The 27,582-nt window shown below is 45.9% G+C and overlaps 1 pseudogene; it reads left to right on the top strand.

The window, feature by feature from the left end:
• Positions 1–27,582, top strand: part of LOC120840224 — a 177,103-nt pseudogene that overhangs the window by 137,907 nt on the left and 11,614 nt on the right.

The following is a 27,582-nucleotide window of genomic DNA, read 5'->3' as shown; positions in this document are numbered from 1 at the left end:
CGCCCCCTTTTTCGCCGTTTTTGAAGGGAGAGAGTATGTTCTAATTAAAATAACTCGCGAAGTAATCCGATTCCCGAAATGCTCCCTTGGATTCTAAAACTAGACCAAGTCTGCTCTCTTATGTGTGGGGCTAGAGTACTCTGAGGGTTGAACCCTAGGTGCCTGAGCGCGGCGCCTTTGCCCAAATTTTCGGACCACGCCCCCTTTTTGGCCGTTTTTGAAGGGAGAGAGTACGTTCTAATTAAAATAACTCGCGAAGTAATCCGATTCCCGAAATGCTCCCTTGGATTCTAAAACTAGACCAAGTCTGCTCTCATATGTGTGGGGCTAGAGTACTCCGAGGGTTGAACCCTAGGTGCCTGAGCGCGGCGCCTTTGCCCAAATTTTCGGACCACGCCCCCTTTTTGGCCGTTTTTGAAGGGAGAGAGTATGTTCTAATTAAAATAACTCGCGAAGTAATCCGATTCCCGAAATGCTCCCTTGGATTCTAAAACTAGACCAAGTCTGCTCTCATATGTGTGGGGCTAGAGTACTCTGAGGGTTGAACCCTAGGTGCCTGAGCGCGGCGCCTTTGCCCAAATTTTCGGACCACGCCCCCTTTTTCGCCGTTTTTGAAGGGAGAGAGTATGTTCTAATTAAAATAACTCGCGAAGTAATCCGATTCCCGAAATGCTCCCTTGGATTCTAAAACTAGACCAAGTCTGCTCTCATATGTGTGGGGCTAGAGTACTCTGAGGGTTGAACCTTAGGTGCCTGAGCGCGGCGCCTTTGCCCAAATTTTCGGACCACGCCCCCTTTTTGGCCGTTTTTGAAGGGAGAGAGTATGTTCTAATTAAAATAACTCGCGAAGTAATCCGATTCCCGAAATGCTCCCTTCGATTCTAAAACTAGACCAAGTCTGCTCTCATATGTGTGGGGCTAGAGTACTCTGAGGGTTGAACCCTAGGTGCCTGAGCGCGGCGCCTTTGCCCAAATTTTCGGACCACGCCCCCTTTTTGGCCGTTTTTGAAGGGAGAGAGTATGTTCTAATTAAAATAACTCGCGAAGTAATCCGATTCCCGAAATGCTCCCTTGGATTCTAAAACTAGACCAAGTCTGCTCTCATATGTGTGGGGCTAGAGTACTCTGAGGGTTGAACCCTAGGTGCCTGAGCGCGGCGCCTTTGCCCAAATTTTCGGACCACGCCCCCTTTTTGGCCGTTTTTGAAGGGAGAGAGTATGTTCTAATTAAAATAACTCGCGAAGTAATCCGATTCCCGAAATGCTCCCTTGGATTCTAAAACTAGACCAAGTCTGCTCTCATATGTGTGGGGCTAGAGTACTCTGAGGGTTGAACCCTAGGTGCCTGAGCGCGGCGCCTTTGCCCAAATTTTCGGACCACGCCCCCTTTTTCGCCGTTTTTGAAGGGAGAGAGTATGTTCTAATTAAAATAACTCGCGAAGTAATCCGATTCCCGAAATGCTCCCTTGGATTCTAAAACTAGACCATGTCTGCTCTCATATGTGTGGGGCTAGAGTACTCTGAGGGTTGAACCCTAGGTGCCTGAGCGCGGCGCCTTTGCCCAAATTTTCGGACCACGCCCCCTTTTTCGTCGTTTTTGAAGGGAGAGAGTATGTTCTAATTAAAATAACTCGCGAAGTAATCCGATTCCCGAAATGCTCCCTTGGATTCTAAAACTAGACCAAGTCTGCTCTCATATGTGTGGGGCTAGAGTACTCTGAGGGTTGAACCCTAGGTGCCTGAGCGAGGCGCCTTTGCCCAAATTTTCGGACCACGCCCCCTTTTTCGCCGTTTTTGAAGGGAGAGAGTATGTTCTAATTAAAATAACTCGCGAAGTAATCCGATTCCCGAAATGCTCCCTTGGATTCTAAAACTAGACCAAGTCTGCTCTCATATGTGTGGGGCTAGAGTACTCTGAGGGTTGAACCCTAGGTGCCTGAGCGCGGCGCCTTTGCCCAAATTTTCGGACCACGCCCCCTTTTTCGCCGTTTTTGAAGGGAGAGAGTATGTTCTAATTAAAATAACTCGCGAAGTAATCCGATTCCCGAAATGCTCCCTTGGATTCTAAAACTAGACCAAGTCTGCTCTCATATGTGTGGGGCTAGAGTACTCTGAGGGTTGAACCCTAGGTGCCTGAGCGCGGCGCGTTTGCCCAAATTTTCGGACCACGCCCCCTTTTTCGCCGTTTTTGAAGGGAGAGAGTATGTTCTAATTAAAATAACTCGCGAAGTAATCCGATTCCCGAAATGCTCCCTTGGATTCTAAAACTAGACCATGTCTGCTCTCATATGTGTGGGGCTAGAGTACTCTGAGGGTTGAACCCTAGGTGCCTGAGCGCGGCGCCTTTGCCCAAATTTTCGGACCACGCCCCTTTTTCGCCGTTTTTGAAGGGAGAGAGTACGTTCTAATTAAAATAACTCGCGAAGTAATCCGTTTCCCGAAATGCTCCCTTGGATTCTAAAACTAGACCATGTCTGCTCTCATATGTGTGGGGCTAGAGTACTCTGAGGGTTGAACCCTAGGTGCCTGAGCGCGGCGCCTTTGCCCAAATTTTCGGACCACGCCCCCTTTTTCGCCGTTTTTGAAGGGAGAGAGTACGTTCTAATTAAAATAACTCGCGAAGTAATCCGATTCCCGAAATGCTCCCTTGGATTCTAAAACTAGACCAAGTCTGCTCTCATATGTGTGGGGCTAGAGTACTCTGAGGGTTGAACCCTAGGTGCCTGAGCGCGGCGCCTTTGCCCAAATTTTCGGACCACGCCCCCTTTTTGGCCGTTTTTGAAGGGAGAGAGTATGTTCTAATTAAAATAACTCGCGAAGTAATCCGATTCCCGAAATGCTCCCTTGGATTCTAAAACTAGACCAAGTCTGCTCTCTTATGTGTGGGGCTAGAGTACTCTGAGGGTTGAACCCTAGGTGCCTGATGTCGGCGCCTTTGCCCAAATTTTCGGACCACGCCCCCTTTTTCGCCGTTTTTGAAGGGAGAGAGTATGTTCTAATTAAAATAACTCGCGAAGTAATCCGATTCCCGAAATGCTCCCTTGGATTCTAAATCTAGACCATATCTGCTCTCATATGTGTGGGGCTAGAGTACTCTGAGGGTTGAACCCTAGGTGCCTGAGCGCGGCGCCTTTGCCCAAATTTTCGGACCACGCCCCCTTTTTCGCCGTTTTTGAAGGGAGAGAGTACGTTCTAATTAAAATAACTCGCGAAGTAATCCGATTCCCGAAATGCTCCCTTGGATTCTAAAACTAGACCATGTCTGCTCTCATATGTGTGGGGCTAGAATACTCTGAGGGTTGAACCCTAGGTGCCTGAGCGCGGCGCCTTTGCCCAAATTTTCGGACCACGCCCCCTTTTTCGCCGTTTTTGAAGGGAGAGAGTACGTTCTAATTAAAATAACTCGCGAAGTAATCCGATTCCCGAAATGCTCCCTTGGATTCTAAAACTAGACCAAGTCTGCTCTCATATGTGTGGAGTTAGAGTACTCTGAGGGTTGAACCCTAGGTGCCTGAGCGCGGCGCCTTTGCCCAAATTTTCGGACCACGCCCCCTTTTTCGCCGTCTTTTGAAGGGAGAGAGTATGTTCTAATTAAAATAACTCGCGAAGTAATCCGATTCCCGAAATGCTCCCTTGGATTCTAAAACTAGACCAAGTCTGCTCTCATATGTGTGGGGCTAGAGTACTCTGAGGGTTGAACCCTAGGTGCCTGAGCGCGGCGCCTTTGCCCAAATTTTCGGACCACGCCCCCTTTTTCGCCGTTTGTGAAGGGAGAGAGTATGTTCTAATTAAAATAACTCGCGAAGTAATCCGATTCCCGAAATGCTCCCTTGGATTCTAAAACTAGACCAAGTCTGCTCTCATATGTGTGGGGCTAGAGTACTCTGAGGGTTGAACCCTAGGTGCCTGTAAGCGGCGCCTTTTCCCATATTTTTTAACTACGCACTTTTTTGACCGTTTCTGATGTGAGAGACCATGTTCCGATTAAAGTAACTCAAGAAATAAAGCAATTGCGAAAATGCTCTCCGGGATTCTAAAATTTGACGAAGCCTGCTATCATCTGTGGGGAGTTAGAGTGCACTCAGGGTAGGACCCTAGGTTCCTGAAAGCGGTACCTTTTCCCAATATTTGCGGACCACGCCCCCTTTTCTACCGTTATTTACTGCTGGGGTCGAGCGGCACCACCGTCAACTATTGCTTCACACAAGGGAATGCATGAAACTTTACGGGAAAAACGGGGAAAACTTCTACTTCTTACCTTAGTAAGCTGTTCTCGACGATGAGACTTTTATGTTATGTGGGAATGAAAGTTAATATTCTCGTCGCAATTATCAAAAGCGATACAATACTAATATATTTTAATAACTGATTTGTGGTTTAGGGTAGAGGGTTGCGGCTTTGTTGGGTGTAAACTGTGATGCGGTTCAATAAGACAAGAGTTGCCGACAGACAATGTGGAGCCGTTCATGATCTGGACGTCGTCAGAGGCTAGCAAGCGGTAAGTTGGCCTTTGCTGAGGACATTTGCATCGTTTCGGGAGCTTGCACAGACTATTGCTGGGGCGAGCCTTTGCTTTAAACTTCAGTGAGGGCTTCTTTGACGATTTAAAGCTCGGAGCGTGCCGTTCATTTGCTGAACGTGTCATTTATTTAGCAACTGAAGCAAGCGACGCCGGCACAATCGGTGGTGCTCTGGCGCTTTTTTTGTAATCTGCGTTCGAATACTTGAATTCTACCGATTCGATCTCCAAACACCTGATATAATGATCGCAGCACATCATAAAATACTTGCCTTCGAGCACCGCGTACAAGCTTCAATATTCCCCTTCTTTGTGTTTCTCCCTTAGACTTGTGTGTATCACCTGGGGTCAATCAATGTCCACCTGTGGCGCCACCGAAGTTCCCATGATCCGCATTCCAGCCTACTATACGCCGTTTAAGCTGAGACTAGAAACTCCACCTTCCGCGCGAGCTTACTGCCCTTGCTAACACAAGTGTGAACGCGCAACGCGCAACTAAAGCTCTGTGGAAGCGAGCGAGCTCGTGCTGAAGGCGGAGATTCTAGGGTATCCACACGAAGGAGAACTCCGCGGACGGATGTCGTGACGTCAACCACCCGGGAAACTCCGTCCCCGGCTCTGCCGCGTGCACATGTGGAATAATAATTGGGTTGTGTGTGTGTTTATACAGCCTAGAACTTGGTCTGCCTCACGGGTGCGACGAGTCTCCCAGCTGTAGATGAGAAATTTAGCCAGTGCGGTACAGCCGCTAGCCTGGGGTCTTTAACGTGCATCACGCAGTAGTGATACACGACCGCACGCCGGTAGCTTTCGTGCTGACAGCACGAAGCCTCCGCGCCTTTGCCACGGAGGAAAACGGGAGAACGGCGACGCGAGGCGTCAAAAAGGGATGACGTATGTCTCACGTGATGCGCGATCCTCGGGGAAAGTGGGGGATTTCTCCTTCGTGTGGATACCCCAGGGGCAAACGGAGTACACAATAGAGATCTGTATTGCCACTACTGCCAAGAAGCTGACATGCAAAGCGACCATCTTGCGCGTGTCACGAGCGCGGAGCGTTTTCGCCGAGAACATATTCAAAGGCAACCCCTCCCGCGGCTCGCGCGATTTCGCTTTTAGGCGGTCAATTTCATACGTGTAATCCCGCTGTGCTCAGAAAGCGTGACAAGTTGTCACGAGAACCGCCTCTAAAAACCGTCAAACGCCCACAAAATATAGCTAATTAGGTCCCGCTATGTAAAAGTTACAGAATGCATTGCAGAAATGCTAAATCACCCGCCAAATTTAGCGCACGATCGTCACGTGACATTATAAGCGAGGTGTGACCCCGTTACTTCATCAGCATAACGTCGTCCCGTGATACTAACCATCTGACAACGTCACGCAATACTACACAATGCACGTGACTTGACACCAGGGCGTGACACTAAAAATCACGATGTCAAGATGTCAAGATACTATGACATAACTCTACATTGTGTCACGTGACGTGACGTTATGACGCGACACTGTGACATCACGTGCCCCAACCACGTGATCATCGGACATATTGTACCTACGAAAGGTTTTAAAAAATCTCAAACAAATACCCAGCGCAGCTCATAACATGCTGCTCATTTTCTGTCTTGAGTATGCCCAAAGGATTAAGATGAATTTTAATTAATTATATTAAGATCATATTTAAATAACTCGTTCAAGAACGGCAAGTCAAAAATGTATTCTCAAGTGCACTTAAAATCACATCATTATTATAACTGCGTGGTTGAAGTCCGCGTAATAATTTTTCTATTCGTGTGCGTGGCGTTAGTGCTGCTTGGTAAATATATATTTTTTTACCTTGATTTGAGAAATTAGATGTAATATCGTATCTTCCTTACAGAGAAATGCTTTTACCTTCCGGAGAAACGTTCTTGCCCCACCGTAAAACTAATTCAAATTTCATTTATATTTTTTTTTATTCAGAAACTCCAGGTTCAAACCCCGGGGTTTGGTAAATATGTGCTTGGAATGAATGATGCACATTTATCATGTAGTATACATGGTAAGATTAATTTATTTAATTTGTCATTATGCGCGAGAAACAGCTTTTTACTACTCTAAAGGGCCCTGAATTCATTTGGAGAGCCCTGCCTTTTGTTCTTTTAATGACGAGGGCACTTCGTAGAATTATCGGATCGCAAAGAAAATAGTACCATGATGTAGCTGGGGAACTGGAGCTTATATAACCGTAGAGAGCAACTCGCGATACGGAGTGGTTAGTTTGTAAATCAAGTTTGAACTCAAATATTTCTCTGTAAATCACAGTACCCCCATAAGGATAATGCATTTTTTTCCGATTGCCAGTTGGCTCTATTTATGATAGACATACAGCCCTTAAATTTAGCACAATGAACAAAAAGGGTATCTACTAAAAAAGGTCGCTGAGAGCAAAATAATGCGACGCTTAGAATTTCGTGAAATAAAAAATATATAGTTCGTCCCATTGAGTTACGGGCCGTCCCGCCACCGCTGCCGATAGATGGCGCAAGTAGTGTCGGCGCGCTCGTGTCTTCGAATCCTGGAGGCTCATCTCTGCGCCCAAGGTCCTGTTCCCCCTTAGACACGCAAGGCATGTGCGCCTTGCTTCCCTCCATCCTACGAGGGAGGCGAGGGGGCGGCTTCGCACTGCGGCCACCGGGCAGCAGGACCGCAGGTGCAAAGATGCGCTTTGGTAAGAAACCAAAGTCTGGAAACGCGTCCAAATTGACCATTTTTTTAGAACGCCATAAAATGCTGCCCTTGTTTTATACCTTCACAAAGAAAGTTGATTTAGTGTGTTTTGATGATGCTTAGCAAGTTTCTAATTGGAACCATGGGTCTATTTTCACTGATTAAAAATTTCAGGAACATACTATACTTAGAGAGAGGCTGAAGCGGTTTTGTATTTGAGAAAACACTTTTAAATCTTCTTCATATGACCTCCAGAATCTCAAATATCAAAATTCTTTGGTAATTTTATGAATCGAGGCTGCATAGAGTCGTTCTTAAAGCGCTGTGAAAGCACTTCCCTGGAGAGCGACGTCACAAAAGCAGCTTTCGAAATCTTTGCACACGCATCTTCAGCACCTATCAAAGCTATGCACGCACGTGCTATTTTTTAAAAGGGCAGAAAAATATGTCACGACTGGTGCCAATGCGGGAGAATATACCTAGAAAACTTGAGATTGGACGCGCGGCCCTTAAGCGACACGCTTGGCGGCCGAAAGGTCTTCTTACGGTGTCACTATTGGTAGGATGTTTTTTTGTGTTTTCTCACGTTTAGTTATATCTTTGTGGAAAACGAACGGGATATTCAGATTCGCGGGATAAAACTACGCTAGAATGAACCTCCATATAGTTTTCTGAAAGAAGACTGGCACATCTCTGTAGTAAGCCGACTGATCATTACAAATCAGCCTTTTACACTATGCCGCCCTGGCCATATAACTCACGTGCACAGACCGCGTAAATGTAGATTTTACGGATTTTTAAGAAATATCTGTAAAACATACAAAAAAACACTCTCTAGAATGTCCCCCAATACGATACGATTGTATGGTTCCTTTCCCGCTTGCATTGTTCAAGAAAGACTTGTGGACATCCAGCGTTTCATTGGAATGCTGGATGTCAGCGAGTCTCTACATCAGTGAGTGGTTTCAAACAAGCATGATGTTTGCACACCAGTAAGCTCTTATCCGAGGCTCACCAGGAGCACTAAGAGCAGAGGCAAAATGTTGTGACGTGGTAAATTTGGTTGTAGGTATTTATTTTTAGAAGACCTGCATGCAGCAAAGCTTAACTTTGCTCAAAGGACGATAATTAAAAATTCAATACTGAACTATGCTGCCCCTTGAGCTGTCAGACCAAACTCCCACTCTTGCCACTCAGGAGTTCCTAACTTGTGCGTAGAGGATAAGCACAACCCAGATTTGTGCTGCAAGCGCACCTGCAATATAAAAGTTGAATAAACATGAGATGAAATATGAGACGTTTACAATTCTCTGTAATGTGAAATTAGAGCACAGATCTTAAAGAGGAGGATGGGAGGGTATGACCCCCACCCCCTAACCCTCCTACTCTTCTGCTCCCTCCCATTCAGCAAGAAATTTCCCTGAATTTAGCGGGAAAATTTGCCCACTAAATTTAGCGGGTTAAGTTTTCCACTAAATTTAACGCGGAAATTGATGTCACATGACCTTAACACAAATGCAGTTTTCCCGATAAAAGTAGCGGGGAAAATGACGTCGCATGACCGTGTCATGTCATCCATAAAAAATTCAGTCTCTCAGTTAGACTTAGCGGAAATATTAACGTCACATGACCGCAACATTAATTCAATTTCCTGCCAAGTTTAGTTGGGTGGTTACGCCGAGAGCGACGCCGCGAAACGCGGAAACGGGTGCTAAGAGCTGCGCTAAAAAAACTAAATGCATCAGGTGAAATAAAGTGAAAATTAGAGATAAGAAAAAGAAAAGAGAATCTAAGATACCGTTCTCAGATCCTTCCTTTTGTCCGTCCTCAAATGTTTTGATTTCAAGAAATGTTTATAGCTTTATTCATACCCAGAGAAGCCCTCCCAGTTTCAGCATGAATGCAATAAATCAATGCAGACTATACCTTGTAAACTGTAATGCACATGAAAATGAATGTTCGCCACATAGTCATGTATGAGTCAGTGGCTCAGATCTCTAAATACATTTGTATTGAGGAACATTTTTGAATAAAACTTCTGGGCTTTGAATTTGACAGTTTGTACTTCCATAAGGAACACTGTATGGCACTGATTTTTTTGTGACACATCAGAAACAGCACAGCAGTGTCATCCTTGCATACCTAACAAGAATTTGTATTTTTTTTTAGCATGGCATGTGCTATTCTAATGCTTATACAGCCCCAGGTAGCACGCCAGAGGAATGCCCAACTTGGGCAAAGGTCTGGCAAACATAAGGGCCCAACTTTGGCGCAGTTAGGTTTTTGCACCATGGCATTCATCAGTGCCAAAGTACGGTGCCTAACTATAGCCTTAGTTGGGCGATCCTATGGCATGCCAAAGTTTGGCTGTTCTCCGGTACGCCAGAGGAGTGCCAAAGTTGGTGCCATACTTGAGCCATAACTGCCATAGTAAATCCTAATCTGGGAATTCGGGGCATGCCAAGGTTTGGCATTTCTCTGGTCTGCCAGAGGAGCGCCAAAGTTGGTGCCATACTTCAGCCATAACTGCCAGAGCAATGCCTAATTTCGGTATTTGGGACGTGCCAAGGTTTGGCGTTTCTCTGGTCCGCCAGAGGAGCGCCAAAATTGGTGCCATACTTCAGCCATAGCTGCCAGAGCAACGCCTAATTTCGGTATTTGGGACGTGCCAAAGTTTGGCTTTTCTTGGGTCCGCCACAGGATTGCCGAAGTAGTGCAATACTAGAGCTATAACTGCCTAAGCAAGGCCCAATTTGGGTATTTTGGACATGCCAAAGTTTGGCGTTGCTCTGGTCCGCCAGAGGAGCGCTAAAGTTGGTGCCAGATTTGAGCCATAACTGCCATAGTAAAACCTAAACTGAGAATTCGGGGCATGCCAAGGTTTAGCGTTTCTTTGGTCCGCCAGAGGAGCGCCAAAGTTGGTGCCATACTTCAGCCATAACTGCCAGAGTAACTCCTAATTTCGGTATTTGGGATGTGCCAAGGTTTGGCGCTTCTCTGGTCCGCCAGAGGAGCGCCAAAGTTGGTGCCATACTTCAGCCATAGCTGCCAGAGCAACGCCTCATTTGGGTATTTGGGACGTGCTAAGGTTTGGCGTTTCTCTGGTCCGCCAGAGGAGCGCCAAAGTTGATGCAATAATTCAGCCAAAACTGTCAGAGCAACGTCTAATTTGGGTATTTCGGACACGCCAAAATTTGTCGTTTCTCTGATACGCCACAGGAGTGCCGAAGTGTGCCATACTTGAGCCATAACAACCGGAACAACGCCTAATTTTGGTATTTCAGCCTCGCCGAGTTTGGCTTTTCTCTGGTCCGCCACAGTTGTTCCAAAGTAAGTGCCAGACTTGAGCCATAACTGCCGCAGTAAATCTTAATTTGTCGATTCGGGGCATGCCGAAGTTTGGCTCTTTTCTGGCTACCCACTGAAGTGCCAAATAAGTGCCAAAAGTGGCAAAGAAAGCCGAGAGGCCAGCCCAAGTTTCGAATATCTATGGTGTGTCACAGAAGTGCTCTTTTACGCGTCCCAGAAGAGAAATAAAATAAATAAGCGTTGGAAGCACGATAGTAAGATGTCATCACCTCCGTTCCCAAGCAGCACGGCAATACTTTGCAGTATCGTGCCAGTGCCGGCCGAAAGTCAGTTCCAGTATCGTTCAACTGTCCAGTTTTGCACCACCGTTTGATACCCGGCGGGTATTGCCGTACAGCTGTTTCGCCCCGGCCTAGCGTTCGCGTAATATTGTGCGAAAACTCTACGATGCGTCTGCTTCGTATTGGCCGAACGTCGTGCAAGTATGTGTACGTTGCATGTCATTTGTTGCATATCCAATCACTTATACGGACAAACAAATTTTTTCGATCGCTCCCAGAAGTTTATTAAACAACTATCATTACACACAGTGTATTCTCAACATATTTACAAAGGTCACACTTCTCTGTAAAACGAAAAGCAAATTATAAAATACAATTAACACTGTCCTCATGCCAAGCAAAACTCATCACACGTAAAACCGCGGAGAATGAAAGGAAAGCAGGGCGACTATCATAATCATGCTTGCAGTGCACTTACTAATAAAAGAGCGATATCATGTAATCCTTGATAGATGCATAATCCAACTCAGGCACCCCACAAACACATTCGAGGAAGAAGGTTGCGCACATTCAACTGACGTCTCGTCGTCGGCGAAGAGCAGTTTTTGTCGAAGCGTGTCCAACAAACACATCACAAGTATTCCACGAACTCCGGTGCAAAAAATGACTGTTACCGAAAAATTGGCAAGGACGTATTCCGACCGTTTACGACGAAAAAACACGGCCGCGTCTGCAACGCACGAAAGCAACTGAACACTGAAGAGCCCAGTTCGAAAACCGGACCTACGTGGCCCGGCGAAAACGACAGCCCCAAAGATCCCATCAGCGTGACAGAGAAAGTCACGTGACAAATTTTCGTCCAAACTTTTTTTTCCTACGCGTCCTATGTAGAGAGGTCACGCTGAGTCACGCGTTTCGCTTCATCCGTTTGATTTGCTTAAAGCGGCTGTCGCGCTCGTTGACAGCCACACGAAGACGCAAAAGCAGGTGGGGAGGATTTGGAAAAGGCGAGGTCGAAGGGGCATCAACAACGCATAAAAGGAAAGGCCGCTTCTGCCGGTGACCTTGTCGCCTTGCCTAGTCTGTCAGCGTTCGGCTTCCATTAAAGGGGTCATGAAACGCTTTTCCAACTTTTTCCAGTTTCGCTTTCCTCCTCAACTCATAAATCGCGCATACCACCAAACAGTTAAAGAAGACGAAAAGGGGGAGTCCCCTCTTGCTCGCACTCTCGTTTGTGTAATCCCAGACACATCCATTCTCCCCCTAGAAGATTAGCCCGTCGCTCAAAATTCAGACAAAAGTTGCTTTCCCCACCCCGTTCATTCCGAAGCTGACAGCGCTGTTGAAGCTACGTGCTCGTTGGGCCAGCCACACTTGCCCCGTGAGCGTGGCAAATGTGGCTGCAGAGAATGAAGTCAGGTGATGAAAGGGAGGCGGCTGATTGGTCCGGCAAGCGCGTAGCTTCCACCACAATGTCAGCTTAGGGGTGAAGGGAATAAGTGAGGTCCGGTTGCTTGAGAGCGAAATGGACGGGGTGGTTATGTTTTCCGGGCTTGTCACCATCCGATAGGCCTCAATTATTTCTCTCCCCATTTGCTCGCAGTGGCCTCCCATGGCTGTCGTGCCGGTGAAATTAGGAGCGCAAAAATACTCCAGAATCCGGGCGAAGACCTGATAAATGTAATAAAAAAACGGCTTGACATAACAAAAATAACAATTTAATTAAACGTTTCGCCTCCCATGCGGGAGGCATCTTCAGTAGAGCGCAGAGCGAGTGAGAGTCACACAAAAAAGTTCGGTTATTTAGGCATAAAGTTTGTGTACACGTCCGGCAGGGGGCCACGGTTCTTGTTTACCAGCGATGAATCACTTCCGCGTTTGTCGTTCTGGATGAACCAAGATTCCAGCAGCTTCCTCGGTTCCCACCTTTTATCCCCCTCCAAGGTCGATGCCTTGTCAATGTCAAATTGGTGTCCTGACGTCCATGCGTGGTCGACGAGTTCGGACTTGAAGCGGGTGGCGATCCCGTGCGTGTTCTTTATAGTCTTGTTTTTCTTTTTCGTCCCGTCGCTCCAATGTAGGAAGCGTCACATTCCTTGAACTGTACCTGGTAGATCACGACCCTTTCTGCCTCTGGCGGGGTCGGGTCTTTTGGCTTGGAGATAACATTGGCGATTGTTCTGTAGGGTTTGTATACAGTTCGTACCCCCAACGGCCTAAGGCCGCGTCCCAATGCCTCCGAAACCCTTAACGTAACGTGTTCGTTCGGCTCGATCCAGGCGCCGATGGGACATTTGTTTGTTGGTCAACAAGAACGCATTGCTCTTAATGAGTTGAAGTCAGACAGCTCCATCATGATTTTAAAGGCCGACAAAGGAAAAAGAACCGTTGTGCTTGATAGGGATGACTACATGAAGAAGATGTATGAAGTTATAAACGACAGTCGCTATTTCGTGAGGCTATCAAGAGATCCCGCTGCTAAGTCCGAAAGAGAGTTAGTTGACCACCTTCGAGAGCTGAAAAAGAAAGGACGCATCAGTGACGACCTATACCGTCGTCTCTTCTCCTTTGACGCCGCGACACCCAAGATGTATGGACTCCCCAAAATTCACAAACCGGGTTGCCCCCTACGCCCGATTGTATCTTTTATTAGTTCATCCACTTACAGCCTTTCCAAATATCTGGTTATGATTCTGAGCCCTCTTACAAGAAAAAATGAGTCTAGCGTCCGGAATTCCCATGACTTTGTTGAACTTATACGCGGTCAGACCCTGCTACCGCACGAGGCTATGGTATCCTTTGATGTGATTTCATTATTTACGAATGTCCCCATCGCCCTGGCGGTTGATGTCGCCCGTGACCGGTTGTTGGCAGACCAGTCGTTGTCCACTCGCACAACCCTCCTTGTTGAAGACGTTATACTCCTTTTGCGTTTTTGTCTCAACCAGTGTAATCTTAGTTTTAATGGGGACATATATCATCAGGTCAGCGGATGCCCTATGGGGAGTTCAGTTTCCGTAACCGTCTCGAATCTCGTCACGGAATATGTTGAGGAAAGGTAATGTCTGGCATTGATTTCCCCGTGAAGTTCTACCGTCGTTATGTCGATGACACTTTTGTAATGTTTAACAGAGAGAACGTAACTGATTTTCATCGCAATTTGAATAGTGTCCACCCCTCAATTCAGTTCACCTGCGAACATGGAACCGATAGTACCTTGCCGTGTTTAGATGTACGTGTCCATAGAACTAGTGAACCTTTTTTTAAGATGGAGACATCCGTATATCGTAAACCATGTGACAGACAAAACTTTCTTGACTACCACTCTCATCACCCTACTCAACACAAAAGCTCAGTTGTAAGATCGTTACTTCCTCGTTCAGAAACTGTCCCATCTAAGTCAACACTTAGCATTCAAGAACTTAGCCATGTGCGGGAGGCTTTGAAAAAACGTAACTACCCCGACTGGTTTGTCAATCGCGTTAAGAAACAAATGTCCCGTCGGCGCCCGGATCGAGCCGAACGAACACGTGACGTCGTGTGCATCCCGGAGGCATTGGGACGCGCCCTTAGGCCGTTGGGGGTACGAAAGAACAATACTAGACCGATCTCACAAGGAGTTGCACGACGCCACCGCTGCCGCGGTGCATTCTGGTACCTGTAGTTCTCCCCAGTTTTCTGGCCGCGTCAAGGCGCGTTGTACGTCCGGCGTTTGGGAATTTTCAGGTTAGCACGAAACTTTTAGTTGGCCGTTTACTCACGGTTTTTAATTGGTGTCTTCACCTGTTCTGTGTCAAGGTGTTACAATAACAGCAGCAGGCAAAAAGGTATCGGATTTTATGTCTTCCCGGAAGAAAGCAGCCCACGAAAAGAGTGTCTAAAACAGGTAAAGAGAGCGGTAGAAGAGCGGCAGGAAAAAGCGTTTTTAGATTTGTTTCGTTATTTGATTCATAATTTATATTCACCCCATTGCACGATAACTAAAGAGTGTAAGCTTACTCAGGGCATGAGACGTAGTAGGGCGTTTGTCATGTGCGCGTTCGTCATAGGCCAAGTGGTAATAGGCCCGTTCGTCACAGCGGAACATTCGTCATAGGGGAATTTGTCCCTAGGAACGTTTGTCACTGTGCGAACCGGATATTTTGAATTTGCCCAACATATATTCACCTGGCTGTGCATGCAATAAAGATTAGTACGGTATATCTAATTTTACTAAAGAGAGGGAATATCCAAACAAGTCATCGTTGTACTTAGAAAACAACAAATTTATTGAGCGAAATATAAAAAAAAATTAAAAAGCGATATTACAAGCTATTAAAAAGCGATATTACAAGATATATTACAAGCAAGAAACCACAGGGTTTCTAGGCGATTGCGACCATCGTAGCGGCTCACAATGATTTGAAGACGCCGATTGCTATCGTCGTGCTTCTTGGACACCCTCGAAGATGTCGTGCCGCGCTCTGCTTGAGCCAGCTTCATCTCTGTTAAGAATAAAAAGAAAAAAAAAAACACACACACACACACTTGTGGAGAAAGCTTTTTGAGTGGGCACCGTAAAGAAATTTTGAGCCACAAATGCAAAAATGTACTACAGAAAACGTCCAAGTTCTCAGAGGATTAGGTCAGTTCTTACGTGCAGTCCCCGGAGCCACACTTCGATGCTGTTGTTCATCCTTGTTGGCCTTTCTGCTAGTTTTGATTCTCTGACTGACCAAACCAGAGGAGGGAGGTGGCCGACGACAAGCCGTTTCGACGGGGTCTCCCGATATACACGTCCTCGAAGTAGTCCGCCACGAGTAAAGCGTAGGTGGGGAAAACCTCGAGAAGTTCCTTGAAGGCCTCGGGAATGTCGGCGTTTGGCAAGAAGGCCATTGCTGGATGCATTCCCATTTGAAAGTCAACAAGAAATAAAGTAACCAATTGGCTTACCCGAAGACAACAATAAGACATATAAATAGAATGCCGCATACCAGTACAGCAAACTCGTAATCTGAATTGTAGCGACTCTGGTGGCCACTGGAGCACACCTTCCTATACACCGACTGGGATCAGTGAAAAAAACACCCCTGTATCGTTGATGGCCGCTATCTTGAAGTCCGTGTAAGCCACCTCAAGGCAGTTGGCCCCCCATGTGACTCAGAACGACGTCGAAAAACCGTAAAACGAGCGAACATATTTTGAAGTGTTCGAACACATATCCAATAATAGGACCACCGAGCGTTTCGTTTTATATGTTTATCAGAGCTCTTGAATGCTCACCTTTTGTAGATAGCTTCAGATTCGTTGGGCAGCAAGCCGTAAACCATTGGCTTTACCACTCTGTTGACTGTGGCATGCTCCGTGTACAGTTAGTAGAACTGTGCCGGGGTCACTTTCAAGGTCCCGTCCGCGAACCAGGTAGTCGCCTGAGCCAGACAGCTCAAGTGGCGCTCGGTAGCAACGATCAGGATTCTTTCGCCGTCGCCCTCTCCGCTATCGTGGAGGAGAAAGGCTGTGGTCTGCATGCAGGTAAAACAGTCATTACTATCATAATATGTCGCGCACTGTGATTTTGCGCTGCAATACACTTTACTTTGAACTCTGTAGGCATTCGATCGTATGTCGGCTCTGCAAGATGATACGCTGTACTCGAAATTCGCCCGCTGCCTTTGCTTGCGGATGGTGCGCTGAAGTGTTGGCGGTGCGGGAATCTGCAAAGCAGTGTCGTCACTGACACAGGCAACCGCAGCCAGAAGTATTTGTGTGGTGCTAGGCGGCCTTCCACTGGAATAAAGGACATTAGTGACCTTGTTTTGGGAATATGACAAGGAACAGATTTTGGTACATACCAGCTTTTTCCTTCATCTGATGACGAACCCAAGCACATTTATCTTGGTTTTTTCAAATGCGTGCGTATGGTCTCCTGAATAAAAGATTACACGAGTCTTGGCGTGATCGGTGACTATTTTAGTTTTACAAACTCCTCTTCGTCGGCAGGCCCAATACAACGTAGTTCCGTAAACCTTAATCCAAGTGTAGGAATGTCCTTCGTGAAGAAGCATATCGCCATCTCTTTTAGTAGTAACTATCTCCATTTAGAAATCGAGAGTGATATTTTTATAATCGGAGGGCCACCGGCATAATAAGGCCTGAAACAGAGCACAAAAAAAAAATAATCGCGTTCGGTGGGCTTTTTTTTATTGTGAACTTCATGTTCTCAAAGTTCGTTTGTAAAAAAGGTGACCCCGATAAGACAACAAGCAGGCTAAAGGCCGCATGCTGCCTTAACTTGGGTTCATTGGGACATGCTTTTGTTTCCCGTAGTCAACCTCACTGGCCTTGTACGGATTTAATTAAGTGGCCCCCTTTCGTAACTTTCCTAAGAAAACAAGATAGAAAAAAAAAAACTTTTACAATCTTGAAGTCATTGTGTGACGAATTGCCAGCGTGACGAATCACCCTATGACCAATGTTCCGCTGTGACGAACGGGCCTGTTACCAGTTGCCCTATGACGAATCGACATGTGACGAATGGGCCGTATCCCTCGTAGCGGTATATCGGAACTTCCACACTGCCTTGCGGCGACCGTTTTTAATACAATGTTTGGTTGATGCATTTTGGTGGTTACAACTGTTATTGATACGACATGTTTTGAGCACAACTGTGCTTCAAAAGATCAGTACAATCACCGAAGAAAGAGCAGCGATTCTCGGTATGTATATATATATATAACTTGAAATAAAACGACTTTTTCAATATCAGACTTAATTTTTTTAGTGGGCTATTATGCCACAATCTGATTTTGCTGTCGTTACTGATCCATTCTGTATTAACACCAATCGACACAGCGGAAAAAAGCATTCCCCGTCGGTCAGCTCTTACCGTTCGGAGCTTGAGCAAACCAAATAAAATTGAATAGAAACTGTACACAAGAGCTCATCTCTACCCGAAGTTTTCAGGCATCTCTCATCGTTACGTTTCATTTTGACAAATGTGAGTTGTTACGGCTCGTCAGGCAGATTCTTTTTGTAGATCGTTTCTTTGTGTGCACGCTTCCCCCCGCAGTTCATATGTACCCTGTCGCAAAGGCTCTCAACCAGAATAGAACGAGTTTTAGAAAACTATTGCTCTCCGAGAATGTCTATTGAGCTCGTCTTACTTCATTGTCGAATAAAAGTTATGCCCAAGCCTGCGCACAACATAGCTCAGTGTTTCACCGACACGTTTGACGCTGTTCCGCGGTGCTACACCGAGCCGATGGTCCCTCGAATTTTGTGCTCTTTCTCGTTGAGGTAGATATTCACTTGCTTCCAAGTTTATTGAGACGTAGGAGCACCCGGAGTGCTCGAGGAAGAAGGGGCCTCGTGGTTTTTGCCGCTTTTGCAGTAAGGCCACAGCGTGAACGCAGTGGGTTCACGCGCGTTCACGAAGGCGAAGAAGCGGACGACGACGAAGTAGACGACAAAGCGATTCTAAAGCGATAAGACGACTGAAACTTTGTTTGCGCCTGATGACAAACTAAGACATCACACACAACACAATCTTATAAAGTACTGATATGCAGGAGAATCCAAGCTAACACCAGGGCTTCCCAAACTATGATGTACGCCCACACGAGCCCTTTTCAGCCGGGAAGCCGGAGAGCGATTACTACAAGAAGCATGGCGGCGGCAATACTTCCGGAATGCGCGCGCCTGCGCAGTTCGCTTGGTGGTATCGGTGTATTGTCAATGTTATCTCCATGCCAAAAGATCCGACCCCGCCAGAGGCAGAAAGGCGCGTGATCTACCAGGTGCACTGCAAGGAATGTGACGCTTCCTACATTGGAGAGACGGGACGAAAAAGAATAACAAGACTAAAAGAACACGCACGGGATGTCGCCAATTCCACGAACGCCACCCGCTTCAAGTGCGAACTCGTCGACCACGCGTGGACGTCAGGACACCAATCTGACTTTGGCAAGGCATCGACCTTGGCGAGAGATATAAGGTGGGGACCGAGGAAGCTACTGGAATCTTGGTTCATCCAGAATGACAAATGCGGAAGTGATTCATCGCTGGTAAACAAGAACCGTGGCCCCCTGCCGGACGTGTACACAAACTTTATGCCTAAATAGCCGAACTTTTTTGTGCGACTCTCACTCGCTCTGTGCTCTACTGAAGATGCCTCCCGCATTGGAGGCGCAACGTTTAATTAAATTATTTTTGTTATGTCAAGCCGTTTTTGTTATTACATAAATTAGGAGCGCAACCGGGACATTTTCTCCCGTGAATGACGATCGGGTGCTTGGACTCCGAAGCAGCTCTTTCGGCGTCCATTTGATGTTCTCGGAGTCGGTCGTTGAGGCATCGCCCCGTTTGCCCGATGTACCTGGTCCCGCAGGACAGGGGGACCGCGTACGCTTCCTTCGCTTCCTCTCCTTCCGCCAAGATTTCTCTTTCCGGTACTCCCACGGAGCGGGCGGGTTTTGAGGTTGAAGCCGAAAACAAAGCTCGCTCTTTCACTTTTTTTTGCGTTTCCTCCTCTCCTGCCCTCCTTTCCTCCCTTCACCGCCCTCCTCCGAGGGGCCAACACGGAGAATGCATTAGGAGACGCCTCCGTTAATCCGGCATAACCCGCCGTAGAGGGGGCGTGCTGCTTGACTAAAAATTATCTCGCTGTACAAAAAAAAAAGAAAAACGTCGCGGGCAGCGATTTAATGCGCTTTGCCGGATGCGTAACGCTTCGTCCGTCTTGAACAAGCTGTTATGCATTGGGCTAACATTTTTCGAAGCGCGGCAGGTTTAGTGTAGGTCCTATCATAATGGTCCTGCAAGACTTCCCTGTCCGCAACAAGCTAGCCAATAATTCAAGGACATAACGACGGCAGCGTATTCAAACAGTGTAAAATAAAATATATATTATATTTATAAGAACACCATCGTCTTCACTGCTTGGCTTTAAAATTTTTAGCGCCGCAAATAATTGTAATCAAAATATTTTTATGATTGAAGACCCCTCGTCATGCATCGAACCCAAAATTACGCTTACGTGAAACATGATTCGGCGCGAAAGCAACTCGAGTCACCGTAATTTTTTTTTTAACGTGGATTTTGTTTTTTAATCTAACTGAGGTACTACTGGCAGAACACGAATCGCATACTTGGAAGGATCTGAAAACTCATATAGCTGGTTGAGTGAATGCAATACTATCGCATTCGTTGAAGCTCGATTTGTTGATTCGAACTTCAACAAATCACACGCACCCATTCTCCCTATTTCTGTTTACCCAGTCATAGTCGTTCCCTCACGATGCAATACGAGTACAAGTAACGGCTGTTTATGCAATGTTGACGATACACAGCCGTGATCGCACGGTTTTTAGAAGCGCTATAGAACGAGCACAAGCGTCGAATTTCGGTACTCTGATTGATTTCTGTCTTCCCGCCGTGACACCACACGAGAAAAGCGATTTCGTTCTGTCTGTGAAACTAGGAACAAAGAAATCAACATATAATCCCGTAATAAAACAACGCGAAATGGATCTCTGCAGCCAATACCCAACCGTTCGCGAGGTGACTGGGCAAAAGCATATATTACCTCCGTGCCTTTACCCTCTGCGCACCGCCAGAGAGAGTCATACAAACTCCTTTGCGCTATTATCAACACGATTGCGTTTGCAAGCCGGTAGTTTGACTCGGCTGGGATTCGTCCTTTCTGACTTTCATAGCTCTCTATGAAACCAGAAAGGTAGATACTTTTCTCCATTGGGTTGGTTTGCCCGGGGCCTCCAGTTATTTACGGCCAAAATCACACTAGAGGCGCTTCAGCAATGTTCACTCTGGTCGACACACGTGCTCCTTAAAAATGCCTGTCGTCAACTCTTTCCCAAAAGATACTTGAAGAGCCAATCTTAGAGACCGACGGATAACGAGGCCTTAGACCTCAAAGAAATTATAACACAAATTTGGCGTCGTCATTCCCAAACTGGTTGCCGGACGAAATCCAGGGTTGGTAATAGTAACATAAGATACGTACGGCAGAATTCCCTGCCATAAATAAAATGATTTGGCTAACGCCAATGTAACGCGAAATAGGTGGAAAGAGTTTTGCGATAGGAAGCGTAAACCGAAAAAAAGGAAAAAAAAAAGAAAAAAAGAAAGACTGAAGAAAAGGAGAAATTAGAAAAAAAATCTCTGGTGACTTGGCCAAAAAAAATTCTGTTCATGTGATTTTTCTTGTCACGTGACCAAACAAAAAAAAAACAAAAAAAAAGTAACACGAGAAAAAAAACCATCCCCTGCCCGGTTTCGAAGCTAGGCCCTCTTGATCGTGAAACTAGCGCGCTAACCGTTGCGCCAACATAACTTTTTTTTTTCTTTCTTTATTGCAAGTTGCGCCAACATAACTCTGCCTGTAATGCTCACGCACTCCCACATCATAGGCGAAAGCTTAGGTGCCTTGGCAGTTTTCCATGCATGTGTTATTTTTATTTGTGGCAAGAGTTCACGTCCAGAATGCTTTTAGAGTTTTCGACCAAAACGAGTTTTCTTCATCCGAGTCACCTTCTAGAACCAATAGACCGCACTGGGTCGTCCGGCTAATCAAGCAGCTATTTTCAAATTCTCTGGCGTGCCCGTCCTCGGGTCCGAGGTCGCCGTTTGACAAGCTTAACTTTCTTCCACCTTTTAGCCGGAACCACCACGGCAGCTTTGTTCCGTCCCTACTCCCTCTCGAGCGAATAGCTCGCCCCGAGGCTAATCCCATTCTCTAAACCTCTTTTCATCCAACGCTTGACCTTTCCCTCCCCGTCCCCCAGCTTCGGGAGAGAAGGTTCTTCTCTGCAGAACGTCCCGTTTGTACAGCGGCCTTTAAAGTTCCAAGATTGTCCTGTCTTTATCGTCCCTTTTGTGTCTCCACTTTTTAATGTTTAAAAAGTATCAACACGCTAAAACAGTACAATTTCCGGGATTTCATTTTCATCCCCCAAATGTGATGCGGGAACCGCGCCATAGAGCCACGGTCGTTTCCGCACTTTGTTATCGCTAGGATTTGACAGTGCTCAATCACAATGCAAGACACGCACAGAGCCACGCTCGCTTTTGCAATGCGCCGCCTAATGGGGTGTCCGAACAGGACACGACTCCGACAAATCGTGAAAATTGAAGCGGGCTTGAAGCGGGCGCGTCCGCTTCAATTTTCACGATTTGTAGGAGTCGTGCGTTTTGTAGTGTCCTGTTTGGACACCCCTTAATAATGATATATCTTGTTGAGACGTGCGCACATCCGTCTTGCGCAGTGTTAGCTCAATTTCAGCACTTTCTGTAAAGGCGGATTCACACCGGGGATAGCAGTCGCGCGATCCAACTAAATCGCATCGCAAAAAAAAAAAGAAAAAAAAAGTAATTAGTTGGTCAATTTGGCGTGCGCGATGAGCGAGTCCAATGCCTTCGTTGGCGAGTCGCGTCTCAAAAACTCTCGCTCCGAACGCCGTTGGTTGGCTCGGCCTCTCCGCGACTAGAGTGCATCGCAAAACGTCGGGTCAGCAAGCGACTGCTCAAAACCCGTCACTTTTTGCCCGCGATGGTCGCTTTTGCGATGAAAGTTATGGCGCGACTAGATCGCATCGCCGGTGTGAACGCGCCATAATGTCGAACCAGTCTCACGGCACGTCCCGATATTGGCTTGTGTACCTACGCGCGAGTAAAACATCTGGCACAATTTGCGTTTGCAAAGCCTGCTCCAGCCGCGTCAACACATTCAACCAACCTTTGGACTGCAGAAATCAAGAGACAACCAAAATAACATAAAGTTGGCAGCCGAATAAAACTTGCTTTCTATTTAATTAAGATGAAGACCACTCGCGTACATCAAATACCTCATCAACCGAACTCCAAGGCAGTAAGCCTAGTTCTGGCACTTGTTTGGCACCTTTGGCCCGTAGCTGCCAGATCACAGCCAAACTATCGGGAAGCGAAGCCTAACTTGGGCACTCGCTTGGCGACTTGGGCCCAAAGATGCCAGATCTCAACCGAACTACAAGGTAGTAAGCCTAACTCTAGCACATTTGTCACGATTTTGGCCCGAATGTGCTAGGTGACAGCCGAACTGTCAAAAAGTGAAGCCTAACTTTGGCATTAGTTTGGCGATTTTGGCCCGAAAACGCCAAAGCTCTGCCGAACTACAAGAGCCTAACTCTGGCACATCTGTGGCGATTTTGGCCCGAATGTGCCTGGTGACAGCCGAACTGTCAAAAAGTGAAGCCTAACATTGGCATTAGTTTGGCGATTTTGGCCCGAAAATGCCAAAGCTCTGCCGAACTACGAGGTAGTAAGCCTAACTCTGGCACATCTGTGGCGATTTTGGCCCGAATGTGCCAGGTGATAGCCGAACTATCAAAAAGTGAAGCCTAACTTTGGCATTAGTTTGGCGATTGTGGCCCAAAAATGCCAAAGATCTGCCGAACTAACGGGCAGTAAGCCTAAATCTGGCATTTGTTAGGCGATTTAGGCCCGAAGATGCCAGATGATAACCGAACTACCCGGCAGCGAAGCCTAAGTTTGGCACTTGTTTGGCGAGTTAGGGCCAAGATACCCGGACTGTTGCCAAGGGAGGTCAGGTTTGGCACTACTTTGGCTTCTTCGGGCTTTTTAATGCCCTAAACTGCCAGACGCAAGCCAAGTTTTGGCCCAGAACTCGGTGCTGCCTGGGGCCTCCTTTAACAAAATTTCCTTTGAAGAGCTTTTTATTGGTTCCTATTTAACTCGCACGACAGATTCGGTACCTTGAATTCTCACTCGGCGTCAACAGTTTTATATATTAATGTAATAGTGAAAGACAAGATGTATGGTCTTGAGTACGGCTCAACAAGCACAGATGTTGAGAAAAGTACTGAAGAAATCTCAAATGTCAAAATAAAAATAAGCTGGAATGTGGATACAATTAAGGACATGGTCATGAATACAGTAGCAGATTCAATATGAAGAATACGTGTTAGACGCACACTCAAAAAAACCTGTTGCATCTATATTCATGCAAATTACTTCGCAGAACCCAGCGCTGCAGTCTCGGGTGCGAGTTCGCTGAATGAGTCTACTGAAAATAAGTGCAGACGGAACAAGCAGTTTGATCTGCGACAATGAGCATTACATAGGCAAGTGACATGTCATTGTTACTGTTACAGTGCCGAATGTTTCAAACTGCCAGTCGCATCATTCTGCGAGTTCCATCCATATATTACAGGGTTTGGCTCTCTCGAATGCTTTGCGAGAAAAATTATGAACTGGAAATGTCTAGCATAGTTCTAGAAAAACTACTTCCAGAATCCTAACTCAGCATCGTAAAGAGTATAAAAAGTTTCTAGAGATAAGGTTAGTGCAGAAGTTGAATAAACTAAATACTCAGTTTTGCGAAACCATCTTGCCGTAGTAAACGTATAAAGTTCCCCTAGGTAGAGCTAGTCATTACGGATGATTGTGCCCATTGCATACCATAAAAATTTAATTTGCGACCTACAATATTTACAGACTCAACCAACTCTGAATAAGTGGAACACTTGGCACTAAAGATTGGTCTCACCATGACTGTCTCCAAACATCCACATAATAATTTACATAAACCTACGCATTTCAAGAAAATATTTGGAGCGAGCTGTTTAAACTGCCATAACACTTTTTAACACTAATAGAAAGCCTGTAGTGGGCCACAACTTAAGCAGTTTTTACTTCATTATGAAGGGCAATAACACATATGTGAACCTTAAATCTAGGCCTACACTGAATTGCTTTCTTAAGTTGAACGTGCTATGCTCGGTTCAATATATTATCTTTGCAGAGCTGACAATGTGCAAGTTCCCATTTTTTTATATTTCACATCTCCCGACTGCTGGGTGGGGTAGGTACATAAGATTGATGGCACCAACGTAACACAATGATTATTTTAAGAATTTGTTTGGGTATAGTACTAGCGAAGCCATCTGCGGGAAGTTATTTCTGTGACTCCGTCAAACCTACATCCGTGGGCTTTAAGTTCACATGTGAATCATGTCTGCAGACGCCTTTTTGTAATTGGAACTCCATCCAACCCGAGATTTGTATATTTTTTTGCATTTTAGGCTTAGTAGTGCTTTTGCTGTTTCACTTCAAGAATAGGTAAGAATGCTTATTTCGAGTAGCATACCTAACACTTGGTGGCATGAGGACTCCCTTGTCGTGATGCTAATCGAAAGTCACAGGCAGGGAGATACTGTGATGCTCTTGTTGCTGAGATTACCTCCCCCATGGTCCTGGCCGGACCACAGAAGAAGATTGAGTCCAAGCTTGTGGCCACTAGGATCTCCAGATCTTGAGGCAAACAAGCAGCTGGAAATAAAAACAAATCACAATCAAGTACTTGGCAGAGCTACATTAGAATGGCCAGCATATTCTTTCGTGATCAGCACATAGATCCTTTTGTTTTTATACTTTGTACCTGTACCTATTAAGAAACTGCTCCTTCACAGCCACAGTCATAGACACACCCCAGGACAAGGCCACACAGGCCTTGAAATGATGGGTACCGAATTAAGGCAAATGATCAAATGCATTCATTTAACCCTCTTTCACCTCAACCTGGGAGATTTCTGTCAAATATTCACATTTAACTCTAAAGACTATAAAAAAAAAACTACTACTGCAATGCAGAGCCGTATAGTGGGAGAGTTTAGCCAGTGGGTGTGGTGACAAAGGTGCCGGAGAGGAGGAAAGGGAGGAGAGCGTCGAAGGAGGGGGAGAGAAGGCAGCAAAAAGGAGACGACCGCTATTTTGACGCAACGCTGTTGGCGCGGAGCACTGTTGAAGCTATGTGTCGTCTGCTACTGGCTTAATTCATTTTTGCCTTTATAAAAGTTTGCATTTAAACATGGAGAAACTTCTTTCTTTAGCTTTTAAGCCACCGAGGAATAACACTATAATATTTTATTGCCAGAGCCTGCCAAATAAAAGCAAAGGGCAGGTGACTGGATAGAAAGAGCTTAGTTGGCGCACCAAGAGGCTAACCAATAAAAATGGGTACCACTCTGCGCAAAATGCCTAAAAAGCGTGCATCTCTACTTGACACTAACAGCGGCACACACTATCTATTTTACTGACTAAAGGGTACTAGATCATTATTTTCAGCTAACTAGTCAAACTAGATATTTTGCCGACTTGCTTTTTAGGAAAATTTTTAAATTTACAAGAACTATTAAGACAATGGCTAAAAAAAAAAGCAAAGCAATGGCAAAACCAACAATCGAATTCGCCTGCTCTCCAGTAGCACGAAATCTATAGAAGGCAGACCTGCAGAATGAGCAAGCAGTCTAAAAAAGAGTATGTCCCATGTATAATTTGTTTTCATGCTGCAAAGCAAGTGCTGGAAAGAGGTTTCACGACATTAACAAAATTTCTTGCAATCAGTTGAGAACAAGTTAGAGCAGTGAACTTGTCCTTGCCCTTGGCATAACGTTTTAGTGTTGCCCATGGAAACTCAAATAAGTTTGTAAATAAAAACAAAAAAGACTAACCTTCATAAAAAAAATCTAACTTTCGCAAAGAAAAGTTATCTTGAACAAAATATGCGGGATACAGTTGTACAGCATCAATTTGTGTGCTGAACCAATTTTGAGGCAAATCTGCGACAATGAAAAGAAAACGCCCGAGAACATTAGGGAAAGACAGAAAGGATGCATACCTACAACAAAAAAATTTAGAACGACCGCGGGCAGGAACCTTTGGTGAGGCTCTCGGAGTGACTCCCTGTAATGGGCCTGCGCAGACCAGAGAACAAGATCGGTCAGAGCTTGCAGCCATAAGGTGCTTCATACCATGAAGTTCCAAAAGTAGCTGCAATTGGAAGCAGAGTGCATTTCATTTCTCTGCAGAATGGAGAGTTTAATAGCTAGTATGCATTCATAAGGTGACAGAGTCACGAATGCAGATTTTTCAATGCAGCACTATATCACCAAATTGTTAACCGTGCCGGGCAACACTAAAAACCGAGAGCATTATTCCAAACTATCTCAGTTTAAAGTTAACCACAGCAGAAGCTGCAAGCCATGTGACCTTCTAGTTGGATGCCATGGTACGTCGAGCTTATAATCATGTGTCCCATTGTTTTTGCCCCAATGGCTTGTAGTGTCAAAAGTGGTCCAGCTTAAAGAGATGCAAAGTATAGACGTTTGTGAGTGGGGCCCTGACCTAGTCTTGAGCTACATTGCGAGGAAGGACGTTTAAACCGGGATGTTTGCTGCCTGTATCCACACGACCAGCTTGTGCACAGCGATTGCTCGAGCCGAGTACATGTCCTCGACAGTGCCATTATTTGACAAGCAGTTTTATGAATGTTAAACATGACTGACTTACAGAGAGACTGCATCTCAACGACTAATGACTTGGGATACCTAACTGAATGCAAAACAAATTACCTGGCAGGCATTAAATTTATCAACAGGGTGGGTCGACTCTGCGTTAAGTTGGAGTCGATGAGTCAGGCACGTAGCCAGGATTTTGTTTCAGGGGGGGCCCACTCATAACAGAATGCTGTATGTGGGGGAGGGGGGAGAGGAGGACTCATGCAAAATGGAAGATATCGGGGGGGGGGGGGGGGCTCATAAGCCTCCCCCTGGCTACGTGCCTGCAATGCGTAATAGGACAATAGAAACAAAGATATGCCTTACAATTCCTTTTGCACCCCCAAAATGATGTGTTTTTGAAGGTAAGATACACAATGTTCTTGATTCAGAAAGTGCCTCAGCTGTACAAATGCATATGCAGTAAGGGCACTCGC

This window comes from Ixodes scapularis, unplaced genomic scaffold (assembly GCF_016920785.2).
Source record: "Ixodes scapularis isolate PalLabHiFi unplaced genomic scaffold, ASM1692078v2 PGA_scaffold7__128_contigs__length_106722199, whole genome shotgun sequence".
Taxonomy (NCBI): domain Eukaryota; kingdom Metazoa; phylum Arthropoda; class Arachnida; order Ixodida; family Ixodidae; genus Ixodes; species Ixodes scapularis.
The sequence above is the reverse complement of the archived record's forward strand: the minus strand, read 5'-3'. Positions and strand labels throughout refer to the sequence as shown.